The sequence below is a fragment of the Falco punctatus genome, assembly GCF_963210335.1.
Source record: "Falco punctatus genome assembly, chromosome: 1".
Lineage (NCBI taxonomy): Eukaryota > Metazoa > Chordata > Aves > Falconiformes > Falconidae > Falco > Falco punctatus.
The window spans coordinates 17,984,282-18,001,511 of record NC_137580.1 but is presented as its reverse complement, the minus strand read 5'-3'; the positions used below and the strand labels follow the sequence as shown (position 1 = coordinate 18,001,511).

The following is a 17,230-nucleotide window of genomic DNA, read 5'->3' as shown; positions in this document are numbered from 1 at the left end:
TTGAGTTCCCCCTTACACAGAGCTGAAATAGCTGATGAACAGATGAAGCTTTTTGGGAGCTGGTGCTGCTATACTGGTACACTGACCTATTAAGCTCAGGTAACTCATCTGTCTGCCAATGCTCTTATCTCCAAGTGAGATCATCTTTCTGCTGTAATATGTGAGCTGATGCTAAAAGGTGCTGTTGCAAAATGCTGCCTGCTTCCTGCCTTTTCAGCTGCAGGATGGTGTCTCAAGTGTTGCAAGAATCTAAACAAAAGGGTTTGTCAGAACTTGGAGATGTAAATGCCTTAAAAAGATTGAATGACTGCATGAGAAACTATGGATAAAATCTAGTAGTCTGGGTAGAGTGCAGGAACACAGCTTCACATTTTCTTCCCTGATAATGGCACTTGGTAAAAAGAATAACTTTGAATTCAGATTTATGCATCCAATTTCTTCAAAATGCAACAGCTATGAATCAGGTTGCCTTTGACCAGTTAGGCCACCTTTTGTCCGAGAGGTAGCAAGCTTTCTGGTAAATGCCCACAACTTGCACTGGTTTTGGTCTCAGTTTTTGTGTAATCACTGTAACCACAGGAATTTGTTGAGCTCTTTTAGTTTGTTTGAAGGAAGGATGTCAACTAAGACAGGCATGTTTGTGAATCCTGATGATGCCGGACCGTAGCTCATCTAGTACTTGGAAGGACACTGGGGTTTTGTAAGTGCTGTTAATCTGGCTGTAATACCATGCTTGTGTACACATTTTGTCTGGAGGCTTTAGAAAGAAAGCAATATGAGCATCAAATAAAGAAGTCGCTTGATACCAGATGTAGGTATAAAGCCAAGGAAGGGGGTAGAGAAGAATACACAAAATAAGGGAAACTTAGGCTCCTGATAGCAAATGTACATATGCAGTTTGGAACATGCCACATTTGTAGTATTAATGATAAATTCATGTATGTTTTTTAAGTACTCTAGTTGAAAATATTTAAAGGATCATTACAGGACATAACATACCCTGTGCATTATACTGTGTTGGAAGGTTGCCCCTTGCTGTACAATTGCACCAGTTGTGCAATTTTCGTTATTGTAGTACTGGCTGTTTCCAAATGTTTTTAAACAGTTGTGTCTCCCAGTGTGATAGTGTGTAGGATATAGATACATATAGAATACCTGAGCCAAGGCTTTGTGGGTGTTTATACTTGTGGACTCTGTGTTATATGTGTGTTACATGGGGAGAACGGTTCTCCTTAGCACACAGTTGGGCCTGATTTTCCTTAGTTCCTAAGAGTTTCCAATATGTTTGTAATAGACACAGATGCACGTAGGATATAGCACCCTTCAGGGCGTTTCAGCTTCTTGGCACTCCATAAGGATTACGTGTTTGGGATGAAAGGGGAAAGAAATTGTGCTTTAGCTCCTTGGAAAAGTGTGCAGTTCATTGAAGTATGGGAAAAGGTTATCCAAACAGTCTAAGACCTTGTGAGCTTGGAAGTGTATTGTATTGGTTCAGGGGTGAAAAAAGTTATGTTCTTCAAGCCTTGTCAAAGTAAAAAGCTGGTAAATAACATTGGAGCTGCGAATCGATCCCCAAGCCCCTGTTTGTGTGTAGAACAGATCCTTCACGGAGTGCTGGCAGCAAGCCTAGATGTCTTCTGACAGGACTCTGCGCTCAGCATGTTTTGATCCTGCCCTTTAGGAGATACTCATAACTTCTTTCTTTGCTGGCCTGGACTGACCAAGAAATTAGGGTTTTCTGAGTATCTGCTAAAAGTTGTGCAGCAAATGTGACAGCTCAGCTCCAAGAGCTAGCAAAAATGGACTGTTCAGGTAGGAGGCTCTTCGAAGTGATAAATTCCAGGTTTCCTCAGGGATGCCCACCCCATACTGAGCAAGCCAAATTGGAATGAAGATCACGGCTACCCCCCACATTGACTGCAGAACAGGGATGTGTTTGCTGAGGGCATCTCTACCCTGGGCAAAGCAAATATGTGATTTATTATTTTTAGTCTGGTTAGCAATGGAGCAACAGTGGTGGAGTGAGTAGTGGTAACAGCAAGGGAATTGTTCCTGCATTACATTACTTTTGCTATCTGTAGAAAGGGGATAAAAATATTTATGTGTCTACTGAAGCCTAGAGGAATAGTCTGTTTGTTTATCTATCTCCTTTTTCAAATATATTTTATTAGTATTAGCCATAGGAATAACTGTTTTTTTGTCTTAGTCGCAGGAAGATGGTAGATAATACCCAGTAGACCCTTACTGTTTTAGGATTTACCTATGAGGGATATAGGAAATGAGTATTCACAACTCTTTTTTTGTCTCTGTTTATAAACTGCACAAAAGCACTTTCGTGAAGAGAAGCGAGATTTCTGCTTTCTTTCTGTGTTTTCCCTTGACACTTTCTCAAACTTAGAGCAATGCAAAGTATAGAAATCTAGCTTTACCTTCCAGCTTGCTGTCGAGTCCATGTTTTTGGAATAACTTACTCATCCTAGCTGTCAAATTGCAGCTGATGTGTCTGTGTGTGAGTTGGGAAGTGGTGATGCACAGCTCATTCTTGCCCTGTCCTCTCCTGGAAGCTTTGCAATAAATATAAGCTTGCATTACTCCATGCCCTAATGGGAAAAGAACAGTGTTTGATCTCCTGACAGAGACTAAGTTACACAGGATGAGACAGGTCACTTCTGGCATTGATGCTGTAATTTAGGAAAACTACCAGAGCCCATATGTATGATTTGTGTATTATTAACATTTTATAAATTAGCTGTAAGTCACAGTTTTCTGTAGGACCTTTGAAGGTCCCACACATGACATAAAAAAAACCCAAGCGCTTTTTTGAGGAAGCGTGTTTTCACCCTCTCAGCAGAACAGTGGTTATCAGTATCTAATTTAGCATGGCCCAGCAGAAATGATAGTATTGCCAAGCGTCTCTGAGAGTTGGCAGGTAACAAAAAAAATACCCAGGAGTTTTAAGAGATCAGAGATGCAGTGTATCTTCTGTAAATCTTTCTGTCCAGAACAAAAAGAAATAATGGGCCAAAGTCAGAGTCCATCCTCCACATGTGCCCTGCCCTTGGCCTCTTTTATTGAGCTGGGTATCAGAGGTGCTGCTGATTACCGTCATTTTTACGGCAATGCTTCTCCAGCAGCAACAAGAGTGAAACCAAGGTCTAATTTCATCAGCGCTGCTTTGCAGGTGTCAAGCTATAGCAGGTTTCCATCATTTCAGATCGGGGCTCTTTTTGAACCGGTGACCCAAGAGGGAACAGCTTTAAAGAGCTGGATTCGTCACTGTGGTATTGCAGATGAACTGTACCCCTGGTGGCACATGTCGCTGAGCTGCTGGGAAACAAACCCTGTGACTTGCTGGATTGTGCTGTCTGTGTTTCCCAAAGGCAAAAATTCGAGAGATTTTTCCATGTAAGAGCAAGTAATGTCTTTTTCTGGCTCACCTAGAGGGTTGTTTTTCATGCTCGAACCTCAAAACCATGTTAAGTTTCAAAACCTCTGCTTATTTTCTGATTTCCTCTCTGCATTTGAAACTGAGACGGTAATGTAACCAGCATTTCGCAGTGATGCAGAAGGAGACACAGGTGGAGCAGGTGTATGGCCACTTCTCAGCATATATATGACTTGATTTTGCTTAAGTACCTGAAATACCGAAGTCCATACTTGATTATGTCAGACAAGATGTTAGTGGCACATGTAAATAAAGTGCCAAGTTACTACTACAGAGAATATGCTCCATCTTCTCTCATGTGCTCTCCTTGACTCAGAGTTGACCTGATTGTGTAATAAGCGTTGAATCCACATCTAAGCTTTCTGAATTCCCCATTTAATTAATAAATTCTTGTTTACTCATTTTTTTAAACTAAGCAAATAACAGCTGCTGTTTGTCAGAAGTACAGATGTGTTGCACAAACACCATACTTTCCCAGCATCCAATCTGGAAGTGAGTTTGTCTGAAGTGCGATTTGTGTATAAATGTGTTTATGAACCTGTGCACTTGAAATGTAACCAACAGATGTAAGAGGAAGATAGAAAAGGTGTTGTCCTTATGGATTATATCAACACAATAATTTTTTTCTGGTGTTTTCTTCCAGACCTGCTATAACATTTCTCATGTCTCCCATTCCCCTTAGGAGTAAGCTCTTTGAAAAGTAGTGTGTTTTGGCAACTCCTTCCCTCCTGGAGAGGGTTTCTCTAAGTTGCAAGGCAGAACAGCAGCCAAAAATGTCATTGGGCGAGTTAAATGGTTGTGCAGCTGAGAACCCTTCACATGGTACAGCTGACAGAAGCTTCCATGAGAAGATACCGATATATCTTATTCAGAGTTATTTGGGCATCCCCGTGGGCTGCATGAATACAACCAACTCAAACCCCAAATGCACAAACATGTGGAAAAATACTCATATCTTACATATCAGCTGAATTGGATTTGGACTGCAGTGAAGTTGGAAGGAAATGGAGGAAAGCACATGGGAAGATTTACTCCTGTGTCAGAATATGCAAAACCAGATGCTGCATCTGTATCTCACAGGAAATCATTTTGGTGCCTGATTCTCATTTTCTGTGATTGTAATCTTGTCTCCCTCTTTGTATGTCCTTTAGTTTGCAGCTATGGTTGTGCATGTGACTGACTTTTCACCTACCCGTGGAATGTGTGTAACACAGTTTTACCCAGTAGATTAACCAAAAGAACAGTTTGACTTCTCATAGGAACGTGTAGTAATGTCTGTCATTGTATTGCTGCTTTTAGTAGTTTTGAGGGCCAAGCAGATAGCTTTACTTCAATAGAGATTATTTTATTGACAGCTAGACTTGCTGCTAATGTGGAGGGCAGACCCAAATCTGTGCATCCCTGCGTTTTCTAGGAGCTTTTAACAGAAGTGTTACCCGAAGTGTTCTTGTCACACTAAATTCCCTAAGCAGTTGGGTACCGATGGGTACTTTAAAGATTCAGATTAGTGTTCTGTAAGTAGCTATGCTGCTTAGCTGTCTTCCTTCATACCTCATTCCTTAGTATATATGTGATCATACTATTAAAAATACGTCATAAACCACAAGGGATATGCTGGCCAGCTAAATTTACATTAGCGTATGATCCTTACAATTCACATTTCTGGGTGTTGCTGCCTTTTCACATGGGTGTAGCCCAGCTGACACCTCTGAAAACGTTCCTGCCTTAACCTACTTAAATTGAAGGGAGGAAGAAGGTCAAGTCCCATTTAAGCATGCACTATGAAAAAAAATGCTTTCTGAAGTCACATGAAGTATTAAAAATAATCCCAGTGTGCTCAGTTACAGTTGCTCCAGTAATAACGAAGGATCGTTTCATTGGGACATTGGAAATTTGAGGCAAATACTTTAAACAGCAGACTCTGGACCTTAGAGGCAGAGCAGAAATTACTAAGCAGTGTGTTTCATCAGGTAAGAAATGTAATTTATTTCTGGTGATGGTACTAGGGAAGAAAGCAAAATGTCTGACGAAACAGTCCCCCTTACCTTGGCCAGCTGGCAGGAGAGGAAAACTTCTGAAACAGTCTGGATGCAGCGAGCCGCAGTCGGGATGGTGACATTTGCAGGCAGTTAAGTTGGTAAGTTTCCCATCTCCCTGTCCCTCCCCTTGTTCCCTGCCCACCTACACACACAGCTGCTCCCTGCCCGGGCAGCCCTGGTGTCAACCGATACTCAGAAACTTCAGGCACGCAGCCCCACGGTGCTGTGGCCGGTGCTGGGGCAGACACAGAAACACGTGCTGTTTACAAAAGATTGTTCTAAATGTTCCCTGGTGCAACAGAGAGGAGAAGTGCGAGACGACAAAGGGGACTGATATTTCTTGCCTTTTCCATGGACTGCAGGAAAGGTGGAAGGCTATTTATAGTGTAATTCTTATTGAAGAAATTCAGAAGTTGGGAGCCTGATCTCTGATGTAGTGTACTTTGTAAGGCTATTGATTTGCTTAGGGGAAATGTGTAATTCATCATTTACACACAGAAATGGTGTTTATTTTCTGCTTGAATTGGTGTGCTTGATCAGGAGCCGTAATTCCTGTGCTTTGGAAACTATTTTAAAAAAACCAAGGTCACCTAAGTGTAACTCACTCCTCTGCTTTTACACAGTGTGACGACTCAAGGTTGTGATTTGGACACTGAATAGGTTTTGAACGTTACTTGTATGTTGGTTGGGGTTTTTTTGAGTTTTAGACCAGTCCTTCGGAATATGGAGTTATGTTCTGTATCATGCTTTACACTTTTCACCGGTGATTAATCTTCACTTTTTGGTGGTGGTGTTTCCCATAAGTCATGCTCCCATAGCATCTACCCTGTTCCCTCTGTGTTAAGATGTAAATACACACACCCAATTAGAAAACTGTTGGGGAACAGAAACAGCATTGCTGAGCTTCCCACAGCAAATCGCAGAGTCCACTTACCTAAGGATGCGAATGTGACTTTGCCATGTTAATGACCCATTCTGTTGCTTTTGACAGTTCTGCAGGTGGGCAAATTGAGGCATCAAAGCAATTAGAAGGTAATAGCTTCTAAATTTGTACTGGGAGCAGTGATTTATCTGAGTGGTGATCATTTGCGTTCAGAGTCTTCACTTGTGAGCCCCCAGTAGAACAAGTGGCCAGGGAGCTCTGCACGCTTGTGGCACAATTTTCCCTGGGCTGCTTCAGTGTTCTCCCAAACCCAGCTGATTCGCCTCAGTGTGCTAATGTAGGAGATTCAGGCTAACCCCAGCTGGTAATGAGGAATCCTATAGTATGAAGCTTTAGCGGTTTTGTCTCAAATAGTTAAAAAACAACCACTGTTTTCAAGTGTATTCTTGGGCCCAGGAGGTGACTACTGCTCATACTCATATGCTTTTGACCAAACTATGCAGCAGAATTATGGGCTGACTCCCAACCAAATTAATCTTGTAGTCTGTCCCACCACTGTATGGGACCGTCGTACTCTGAACGATTTAGGTGGATGTTTAGAAGGTATTTTCTCAGGAGGACAGAGAGCTTTAACCTCAGCACTTCCAATGACGGGCGCTGCATACTTGCTGTGATGTGGTTCAGCTGTCTGCAGGGCAGTGGCAGCAGCAACCTCATTGCAAGTTCAGTAGTGAACTTATCTAAATCTTGGCAACCGTGGTCCTGTATTTCCACTCTTCTTTCCCTGCGTAGTGCCAGCCAATGTCTGACGCCTCAGGCAGTGGCTGCCTCTTGAATATTTACATCACTGGCCCACTGTTGAACAGGAGCGGTGAATTAGTCACCACCAACAAAGCTGGAAAGGCAGAGGTTCTCAACACTTACTTCACCTCTGTCTTTACCAGCACGTTGGGCCTTGGGAACGAAAGTCCAGGCTGAGGCACACACAGACCCACCGTCAGTGGAGAAAAAGTTGGTATGTGAACTGTTACAGGAACCTGACCCCTACAAATCACTGGGCCGTGACAAGAGCCCCCCGGGGGTGTTGAGAGCTGGCTGGTGGTGTTGCAAGGCTGCTCTCCATAATCTAAGAAGTTGTGGAGATGCGGGGATGTCCCAGAAGACTGGCAGAAGGCTAATGTCACGCATGCCTACAAGAAAGGCTTAAAGGAGTATCCAGGAACTACAGGCCCATCAGTCATACTTTGGTCCCTGGGAAAGTTATGGAACGCATCCTCCAGGGGCCCATCACAAGTCAAATGAAGCACGTGGCTGGGAAAAGCCAGCGCGGATTCACCAAGGGCAAGTGGTGCTGGATGACCCCGATCGCCTGCTACGACAAAGTAACCTGCTCGGTGGGTGTGGGGTGAGCGGTGGTCATTGCCCACCTGGATTTCTCCAAGGTTTTCCATACAGTTTCCCACAGCCTCCTCCCAGAGAACCCGATGCGTTACAGCCTGGGCAAGTGTCCGTGCAGTGGGGGAGAGCTGGGTGACAGGCTGCACCCAGAGGTGGTGGCAAACGGCTCCTCTGCAAACGGGCAGCCTGTCACAAGTGGGGTTCCCCAGGGATCCATATTGGGCCCAAGGGTGTTTCACGTCTTCATAAGCGATCTGGACGGTGGGATCAAGTGCTCCCTGATGAAGTTTGCCGCTGGTACCAAACTGAGTGGGGAAGCGGACGCTTCGGAAGGGAGAGCCACCCTGCAGGAAGGCCTGGATGGGCTGGAAGAGTGGGTAACAAGAACCTTATGAGGTTCAGCAAGGACAAGTGTAAGGTCTTGCACCTGGGAAAACATAACCCCGGAGTGCAGGACAGGCCGGGATCTACCCGGCTGGGGAGCGGCTCTGTGGAAAGGGACCGGGGGATCCTGGTGGACACCAAGCTCGGCGCGAGTGAACAGTGCGCCGCTGCGGCAAAGCCAGCCGTCGGGGTGCTGGGCTGCATCGGCAAGGGCATCGCCAGCACAGGTGAAGAAGTCACTACCCCCCTCGGCGCTTTGTGAGGCCACGCCTGGAATACTGTGCTCAGTTCTGGTCCCCGCTGTACAAGAAAGATGGGGACAGGCTGCAGAGGGTCCAGAGGAGGGGCACAAAGGTGACCAGAGGACTGGGAAGGCTGCCGGGTGAGGAAAGGCTGCGAGGACTGGGGTTGTTCAGCCTTGAGGAAAGGCCGCTCAGGGGAGACCTTATCACCGTGTTCCAGTATTTAAAGAGTGGCTGCAAAGATGGAGACTCCCTTTTTACAGGGAATCACATGGAAAAGACAAGGGGTAATGGGTACAAGTTACTTCTGGGAAGATTCTGGTTGGACACTAGAGGAAAATTTTTTGCAATGAGAACGATTGGAATTGTTCAACCATTGGAATGATCTCCCCAGAGAAGTGGTGGATTCTCGAACACTTGTAAGATTTGGCTGGACAGGGTTCTGAGTCGTCTTGTTTAGACTGTGTTTTTGCCAAGAACGTTTGGACCAGATGATCCTTGAGGTCCCTTCCAACCTGTTATTCTGTGAGCACTCCGTAGATGAGTGCACTGCAGGAGAAGCAGCTGCAGAAAGCTGGCTGTTCAGGGGGGTATGGGTGATATTTGTAGCTCTCTTATTGCCCCTTTGACCAGGTAGCAAATTGTGAATTACTGAGAAAAACAATATTGAATGGGATACTTGCTCAACATGACTGCAAGAGGCTGTGACCCAGGGCTGTGTTCATATTAATGGCAGCGTTCTCCTTGATTTCGGCAGGGAAGGAGCTGCTGTGTAGCAGCAGAGTATGATGTATTGGAAGGGGAATATTCCCCTCCTCTGGTGACTTCACACGGTGCAGCTGGTCCTCAAATATGTTTTGAAGTAGTTTCTCATTAGGACCAACTCATGAGAAGTAGCAGATGGCAAAGTGAGGCTAAATTAGCGAGAACTTTGCGTTCTCTTAATGCTCTTTCTCTCTATAAATAATATTTGGGGAGTGGAGCAGGAATGAAGACGCTGTTATGTTTGTGGCTACCTCTGCTGCTATGTATGTTCTGTGCTGCCGTGCAGCATGTTTTGTCAGCAGTGAAAAGGAGGGGGAATTTGGCAGCCTTTTCACAAGGGCAAAAATACTGCAGTTCTACCACAAAACAAATAAAATCGAAGCGATGTTCAAAGATATTTGAGAGGAAACAAAAATGTGGGAGACAGTTTTACATTAACAGCCAAACAGGCCACATAACCACCTTCGATCTTTTTGGTTTCAGCTTCTTCCTAAGAAAATCAGTGAAATGAACTAAAACCAGTATCTCTCCTCTGATATTCCCAGTAATTCTCCAACTTCACTTTCATCCTAAAATTTTCATTTAAAATAAATGTATCTATACGTTTCTCTTAATGTGTGGTGGTGGTGGTGCGTGTGTGCGTGCATATATGTAAATATGTATGTACAGTACTACTGTAGCCTGGAGAGCTACTTCTGGAAAGCTTCTCTGGCAGCAGCTGTTTATTTGTTGAGGTGAAGAAGTAATTTTCTTGCAAGTTTATGCTGACTTAAAAAGTCACTAAGTGTAGTCATATAGGGACTCATCGTAGCACAGACTGACTTTATAGATGCGATCTGCTCACTGGTGTGTATTATGTGATATGAGTCTGGATTTCTAGATCCCTTTACAAAGTAACATCCACTGGCAGTAGTAAGACTTAACTCTGTGGTTCAGGCATCCTGGCTTGCTTTCAGGTGTACTCTGGTACCCGCTTCACAGCTGAAGCAACTACCTGGAAAATGATTGTGGCTTTAAAAGCCTTTTAAAATGCTGTAAGTGGCTGTTGCCAGCCGTCAGCTGTACCTTTTCATTTCTTGGCTTATCCACCTGTATGGCACTGTGGGAACGTGGGTGAGTCTGGTATGTGCTGACTGGAAGATTTGCATCGAAATCTGCTTCTGGGATCCCAGCTTGGACATTGGCAGCAGCAGCACTGGCATCTGTATCTTGAATGACATTCCTTGCAACCTTTGTCTTCAGTGATTGTTTTCAGGCCACAGTAATGAAAAGCTTTGCAAAAATAATTCCCTCTGAGATTTTTTTTTTTTCCTGGACTTGTTGACCTATGCCGTAAACTTTCATACTTTCATATGCAGTGTCCTTATGGGCCACTTTATACTCTTTTCTGTGGACCTTATTAACAGCTCTGCAGGACAGGTGCTTCTGTTAATCATCCTCTTGAGGTGTTAGCCAGAATGAAATTCTGCTCTGTTTCTCGTGCTAGCACTAACTCTGCAGTGGAAGCAGGTGCTCAGACTATTAAAGACAAACACCAGCAAACTGAAAAACCCAACAGTGTGAAACTTTGTTTTTCAGAGAGGCATACGGATCTCTGAACGGTCTAGAGACTGCTAAGGAGATAGACTTCCTCCAGGGATCTTTTATCATAAAAGCAGCTTAAGTGACTCACTCTTTCCCAGAGGATATTCTTAAAACAACTCCACTCATTTTGTCTTTTAGCAGTCAGAAACAGGATTTGTTTTGTGCTTTCTTAAAAGAAAAGAAAAGAACATATTTCAAAAAAGTCAATCGCCATATTTCCAGGAAGATCTGGGCTATATTTAATAGTAAAGGTCTGTACAGCTCGCTAACTCATGGGCTGACTGGCACTATGTTCACTCAAGCAAGTGCTTCAGTGAAAAATTCAGCACTATTTTTAGTTCTCTTACAACAAACCACTTGATTGTAAGGCCTGGGGAACTGCGACATTGTGATTGCAAAGGGTCTCCTGGAAAAGGCAGGAGGACAAGAGACGGCAGCGCACAAGCAACGCCAAGGACTGCCAGCTGATGCAGAGAAGCACACATCACAAGCAGGTATTTTAAATCGTCTTATAACCCTGGGTCTGCTCACAAAATGAATTTGCTGGTAAGAGACAGGGCATGAAAGCGTTAGCTGGCTGGCTCTATCTGCTCCTGCCCTTAAAGATTTCATTCCATAAATTCCTGTCCTGACCGTCGGCTTTTAAATCGTCTCTTCTCATTTCCTAGCCTTTTCTGGGATTTTACAGAATCTTGGGCAAGTTAGCAAAAGACCATAAACGAGTTTCTCAAAGCGAACGCATTCTGCTTTTAAAGAAATACAGCCGTTGCAGCGCCCGGGTGAGTAGCATGTAGGAAGTACTACACTCTGTTCCTCTCTGCTAACTGCATTAACTTGTAAAAGAAAATAGTCTGCCTTTGACCAGCCAGCTGGCTGAGGAGGGTTTGATCAGACCTGCCTGGGGGGTGGAGGGCTTGCTGGCAAACTCCGCGAGTGTGTGCCTGAGTGTGTGCCTGAGTGTGTGCCTACACGCGTCGGCTCAGCCCCGGTGTTGTGGTCTCCCCATGGCAGCTCTCCCGACCCCCGCTTGTCCCCGCGGTGCTTCCCGCAGGTTGGTCCCAGGCGAGGGAAGCTGGCCCAGGGAGGTTTGGGGCTCGCTCCTCGGGTGTCTCGTACCCACCCTCGCGGGCCCCCCGCAGCACTGTGTCCCGAGGGGCGAGGTGGTTGCCATTCCTGGGCGGTGGAGTCACGGAGAGACTGCTGCCAGCCGGCAGATAGCGGGAGCAGGGGCCGGGCTGGCCGTGGCTCCTGGCAGCCCCGCAGGCACCGGCAGTCACGCCAGAGGTGCCCGCTGCTGCCAGCCTGTGCTCGTGCCAGGTGAGAGCTCAGAGCTTCAGATGTATTTCCTAGACCGACACTAGTACGTGTTGTGTCACAGCCTGTTGTGATACTGCTAGAGAGACGAGCTGTCGGATTTTGGCAGCGTCCTGCCCACCTCCTCCTCCTCAGTTCACAAGGGCTGATCCTGCGTAACAGCTTTGAAGCCTGCTTTGTTTTAAGAGAGAGGATTTCAGCCTGCTGGTCGCACAGGAGCTCCCAGCTTTCGCAGAGTGCTGGAGCGGCGGCTGGAATTAGGCAAGGAAACTTTTGCATATGCAGTATACCTTGGGTAGTGCTGTCTTGCGTTTTCACCTTTTTGTTTTAGCTCGGTTGTGCAGCGTTTGCAAATTCCTTGCTTCAGAGTCAGACCCCGACTTTGGGGTGAGCCTTGATGCAGTTTAGTTGCATTGCTGTGTTTTAAAATAACTACTCCTGTTTTACCCTTAATGATACCATTACCTTAAAATAGACGCCTCCTCTTTTGAGTTGTTTGGTAAAGAATGCAATGAAGGGGAAGTGTTGAATTCCCATGAACTCTTGTGTTTAAAGATCCTGCCTAGCTTTCAGCGTGCTGAGCTGCTGCAGCCTCCTCTGTGTACTAGAAATGGCTGTTACTGAAATGCCCTGTTCTTGCACCACGCTCTGCACTGCTGTGGTCCTGTTCTCTGTCTCAGCTGCGCTTTAGGTGCATTTGAAAAGACAGGTGAAGCAGCAGTTTCATAATCGAGTTTTCAGTGTGTTCTCACTGTATGAGTGCATTGTGCATAAACAGGGCAGATGGTGCAAGCAGAGTAGCTATAGCATGCCTTGGCTTATGTTTGCATGAACTGAGTTCAGATAGTTAGATAATAATCAGAATGTTCATATTCAGTTAGATAATTAATGGTTTTGGGCTCGTTTAAAACAAACAAACAAATCAACCCTGTTTTGTTCTCATTGATTCTGGCCAATTCAGACTTTTATTCTCCAGAAACAGACTTCAACACTGCTGAGTTGTCAGTCTCAACACTGGTTACTACAATGAAGGCAAGTGGAATGAAGAGTCAGTTACTCCATGCCCTGAATTCAGTAAACTTGAGTCTGAGTTGTCTGGAACTTGTTATACTTTCTGAGTAAGGAAGAAGAATGAGTTGGGTTTTCTTCTGGAAAAGGTAGAAGTGGGTGAGATTTCATTAAAACTTCAATGACAAATGTTTTAGTGCTATGGCAAATAGCATTTCTCTGGGAGACACTGTATGTGTCTGTAGGTTAAAGCTGTTTATGGTGATCAGATGCATGTACTTCACCAAATTGCTGGAAAGCTTGGCTGGATGTTTCTTAATCAGCATTTTATCTTTCTGTCTTCCTCCTCCAGCTATCCTGAGTGTTTCATGGGCAGGTACCAAACAAACCACTTCTGGAAACACTCACCAGTGTGTCTTGGTGCCACATTTGCATTTGCACAAAGGATACTTCTGCACAGTACAGTTCCGAAACCTTTTTAGGTGACTGATGTGCTATATGACTAGTATGTGCTAGAATCAGCTCAGCGCCCAAGACAGTCCATGTGACTTACTGCATCGTCTAATCTTGATATTCCTGTACCTCTGTACTGGAAAGAGGTACCTTAAAGCAAAAGATGAACAGTTATTTTCAACTACCTACAGTTATTGCCAGCTACCCTGCTTGGAGGCAGCCCAAAACAGCAGCAGTTGAGTTGGTTTTTGGTATTGTGAATGGTGCAGTATGAGAGGTAAGAGGAAAGTAGTTGGAATGCTCCTGGGAGCTATTACAAAGTGAGCATGTGCTTGCAGAGTGTTTGGATATAAAATCTCTTTTATCTCTTCCCCCAGACCCTTAAGCCTTTTAATTAGGTCAGTGGGTGAGATGCTGTCATGCCCTGAGCACAGCTGGAGGAGGTGGTACTGCAGGGTGTTGTAGCACCCCTGTTCTGGAGCTGCTTATGGATATTGCAGAGCTTCTCTCCCCTGCTCTGCAGGTGCCTGCCACTGCCTCCCGCCATCTCTTTCGAAAATGGGGTTACGCATCTACTTTAACATCTGTGCAGGCTCAGAGATGGGACAGAAATCTTAGTTCAAGGAGATGCAGTATCCTTCTAGCTTTATTGTTTCAGTTGGGATAAAAAAGTGATGGATTGCACATGAGCTCTGTACCTGGTAGCTCTTGCAGACTGTAAATCCAAGCAGTGCAGCTCAAAAGCAAACTCTGAAGTCTGGACTAAGTTTGTCATTTAAATGTCAATTCAAAGAAATACTGGTTTCTGATCTATTGGTGAATCTGAACAGTTGTCAAATTAATTCTCTTTTCATGTCCTATAAGTGCGGAGCTGTAAATCACAGTTACAAATTTGGTTTAAAACTGCACTCTGTTTCTGTTTTTGTTATTTCCGCCCCCCCTCCCCGCCCCCGAACTTTGTTAGCTAATTTTAACTAGAAGTAGCTGATTAATTAAATGTCATTTTCTAATGAATCCAGCTCATCCTTCTTAAGCCAAGTCTGATACAAACCCAAACTCATTCTAATCCTTAAATCATTAAATTAAGTCATTGACTTTTCTGTCTGTGAATGTCAGATGGTAGCAGGTTACTGAAGTACTTAACCTGAACATTATCCATTGACTGCAGCGCTCTCTTCTTCCAAGGCATATTTATGAAGTGCTTTAATGCAGTGCATGTAAAAATTGCAAGTTCTCACCATTCATTTCTGCTGGAAGAAGAGCAGTTATAGCCTGCTTTTGGGAACAGATCTTGTGAAAAATACGTTTTTGATTTAACAATGAAAGCGAGTGGCAGACTGCCAAAATGACCAGGTCATTCAGGTTGTTACAAGAGCTGCTGCACCTGTGATGCTTCTGAGAACCTTCTCTTTTTCCAGGTATGCAGATAGATTCTTTACTCCTTGTGAAAACCTGACCCCAGCTGTGGGAACAGCTTTCTTGAAAACACGGCCACAAATTTTATGGTCAGTGGAAAAGTAATTTTCAGACTCCTAGAGATTTTCCTGTCTGATGGTTGCATGCCAGCGTGCTGGGGACTGAACTGTGGGTCTCCAGGCCGTGCATCATGGGTGTCTAAGGTCAGGAAGAAGAGGGAGGCTACTGAAGTGAGGGTGGGAGCAGCACGCACCCCCTGAGGGCTGGCACAGAGCACCAGGTGCTGCAGCACTGGCCAGTGGGGTGCAGGATTCCTAGCCCACAGCTGTCGCCTGTTGTGATGCTTGGCCAGGAGCAGGCTTGTCTCTGCAGGTAACATCTTAACAACCCCATGGGCTGCCTGCACAGTGCAGTCACTAGGAGGAGTGTCTGCGTGGGAGGCGTTGCTTAAGGAGGTGGTGTGGCAGTTATGAGAATATGCAGGTTGGACAGGACTGCAGATTGACGTTATTGGTAGCTTGTAAAGGTACCGAGCCAAACTTGGCGAGATTCATGTTGTTGTTATCAGTTTCCCGGTGCTGTTCTTGGATGATACCGTCTTTGCATGTAGCTGATTTGACCAGTGCACTTTTCAGTCCATCTGGCAGCATGGTAAAGAAGTGGCCTCGCTTGCACACAAAAGTAAAAAGCTCAGCTTCTGTGGGTGGGAAAGATGTCAATGAATATCTGAACAGACATTTTACACTTACAATGAATAAAACTGAGGCAGCTAGAAGTAGTAAAGGATGTTTGTTAAAAACAAGTGTCATGTGCCTGGGAACAGGATAGACTAGAAGAGAATAGTTGAGTTGGAAGGGACCTACAGCAATCATCCAGTCCAAGTGCCTGACCACTTCAGGGCTGACCAAAAGTTAAAGCACGTTATTAAAGGCATTGTTCAAACGCCTCTGAAACACTGACAGGCCTGGGGCATCGCCCGCCCCCCAGGAAGCCTGTTCCAGTGTTTGACCACGCTCTCAGTAAAGAAATGCTTCCCAGTGTCTGGTCTAAACCTCCTCAGATGCAACTTTGAACCGTTCCAGTGTGAGATAATACAGATAATACTTATCTATCTGTGTACTTGAACGTTTCCTGAAGATGTGGTGTGGAAGAGCTAACAACATCACATTGTTTCAGCCTCCCTGTTTCCGTTCCGCTTCAGGCTTCACTTGGTTCAATTGGTTCTCCCCATGGGGTATTTCTCTTGCAGAAGCGCTGGATTTCTAATGAGAATGTATGAAGTTTCCAATATTAAGTCGACAAAACCCCAGAATGTTTCCTACGGCAGTAAACCCCCACCATGCTTCTCTGTGGATTTTGAACATCTGCCACTTGGGGAGCCAGTTGTTGTTGTGTTACCAGAGGAAAGAGGTGGTGTGCACCCTGTGTGTGTCCTCCCCTGGCCTGCCACTGAGGTCTTTGTGTCAGTATAGAAGAAAAGGAGGGTTAGTGGCTTTCGAGCTTACTGTTACTGCACACTCCTAACATGAAAACTAATGAAATGATAGGGTGAAGGTGTAAAGTGTAGGGCCAGAGTGACTTAAAATATGGGAGAGATGGCCATGCAATTGGAGCTTGTAGTAAATAGTCAAAGATAAAATGGAAAAATCGGTATTAGAAGTGGTGTGTGCAATGTATTTAGGCACTCAGAATCAGGAGTTGTGGCTGCTTTGAATGAGAAATGGCTCTTCAGGAAATAATTTTTTCGTTTAAGCTTAATTTGAGGCTTGAAAGTAGAATTCATTCTTGTGCAATTGGATTGAATGTTGTATTTCCCTCTTATACATCATCTTTTCTTTCTCAGACCCGCAAATAGCTTTTTCATCCTGGTTGCTACTGGCAAAAGCCTGTAAATCAGATTTTGGGACACATACGAGTGAATCAGAAATGCTGTGGCTGGAAGTTTTGCCGTCATCAGAAGGAGATGCTGAAGCGATACAAGGTCAATCGGTCAGATTTAAGCAAGTTCAAACTTTTTTTCAGAAACAGCATGGTGACAAGTTAGTGCCAGCCACCTCACTGCTGAATCACAGTATCATCTGCCTTTCTGCAGCCTGTGTGAATGGTACCATGCACACTCTTTCTGTAGAAATTAGGTTGCACACCTTACGCGCTTCCCACATGTGTTGTCTGGTGGCCATTGCTGGCAGGAATGAATCTTGAGCCACAACCTAGTGCATTTAAGTACTGACATCCTGAGGGGAACAAATGAATGTGGGCTTATCTTTGCCTTCTTTCTGCATCTCCGAAAGATGCAATG

At 44.8% G+C, this 17,230-nt stretch overlaps 1 protein-coding gene across 9 annotated transcripts in view; it reads left to right on the top strand.

Moving 5' to 3' along the window:
* The window catches only part of ARHGAP24 (Rho GTPase activating protein 24), a 225,616-nt gene that overhangs the window by 127,744 nt on the left and 80,642 nt on the right, over positions 1 to 17,230 (top strand). Inside the window, exon 1 of one of the 9 annotated variants that reach the window (XM_080365311.1) lies at positions 10,792 to 11,234. The exons of 7 other annotated variants lie outside the window; for them this stretch is intronic. The gene's annotated coding sequence lies outside the window, so the exon portion shown is untranslated. Of the gene's footprint in view, positions 1 to 10,791; positions 11,235 to 11,346; positions 11,520 to 17,230 lie in introns of those variants that run through there. One more of the 9 variants, XM_080365309.1, reaches the window with a different exon arrangement.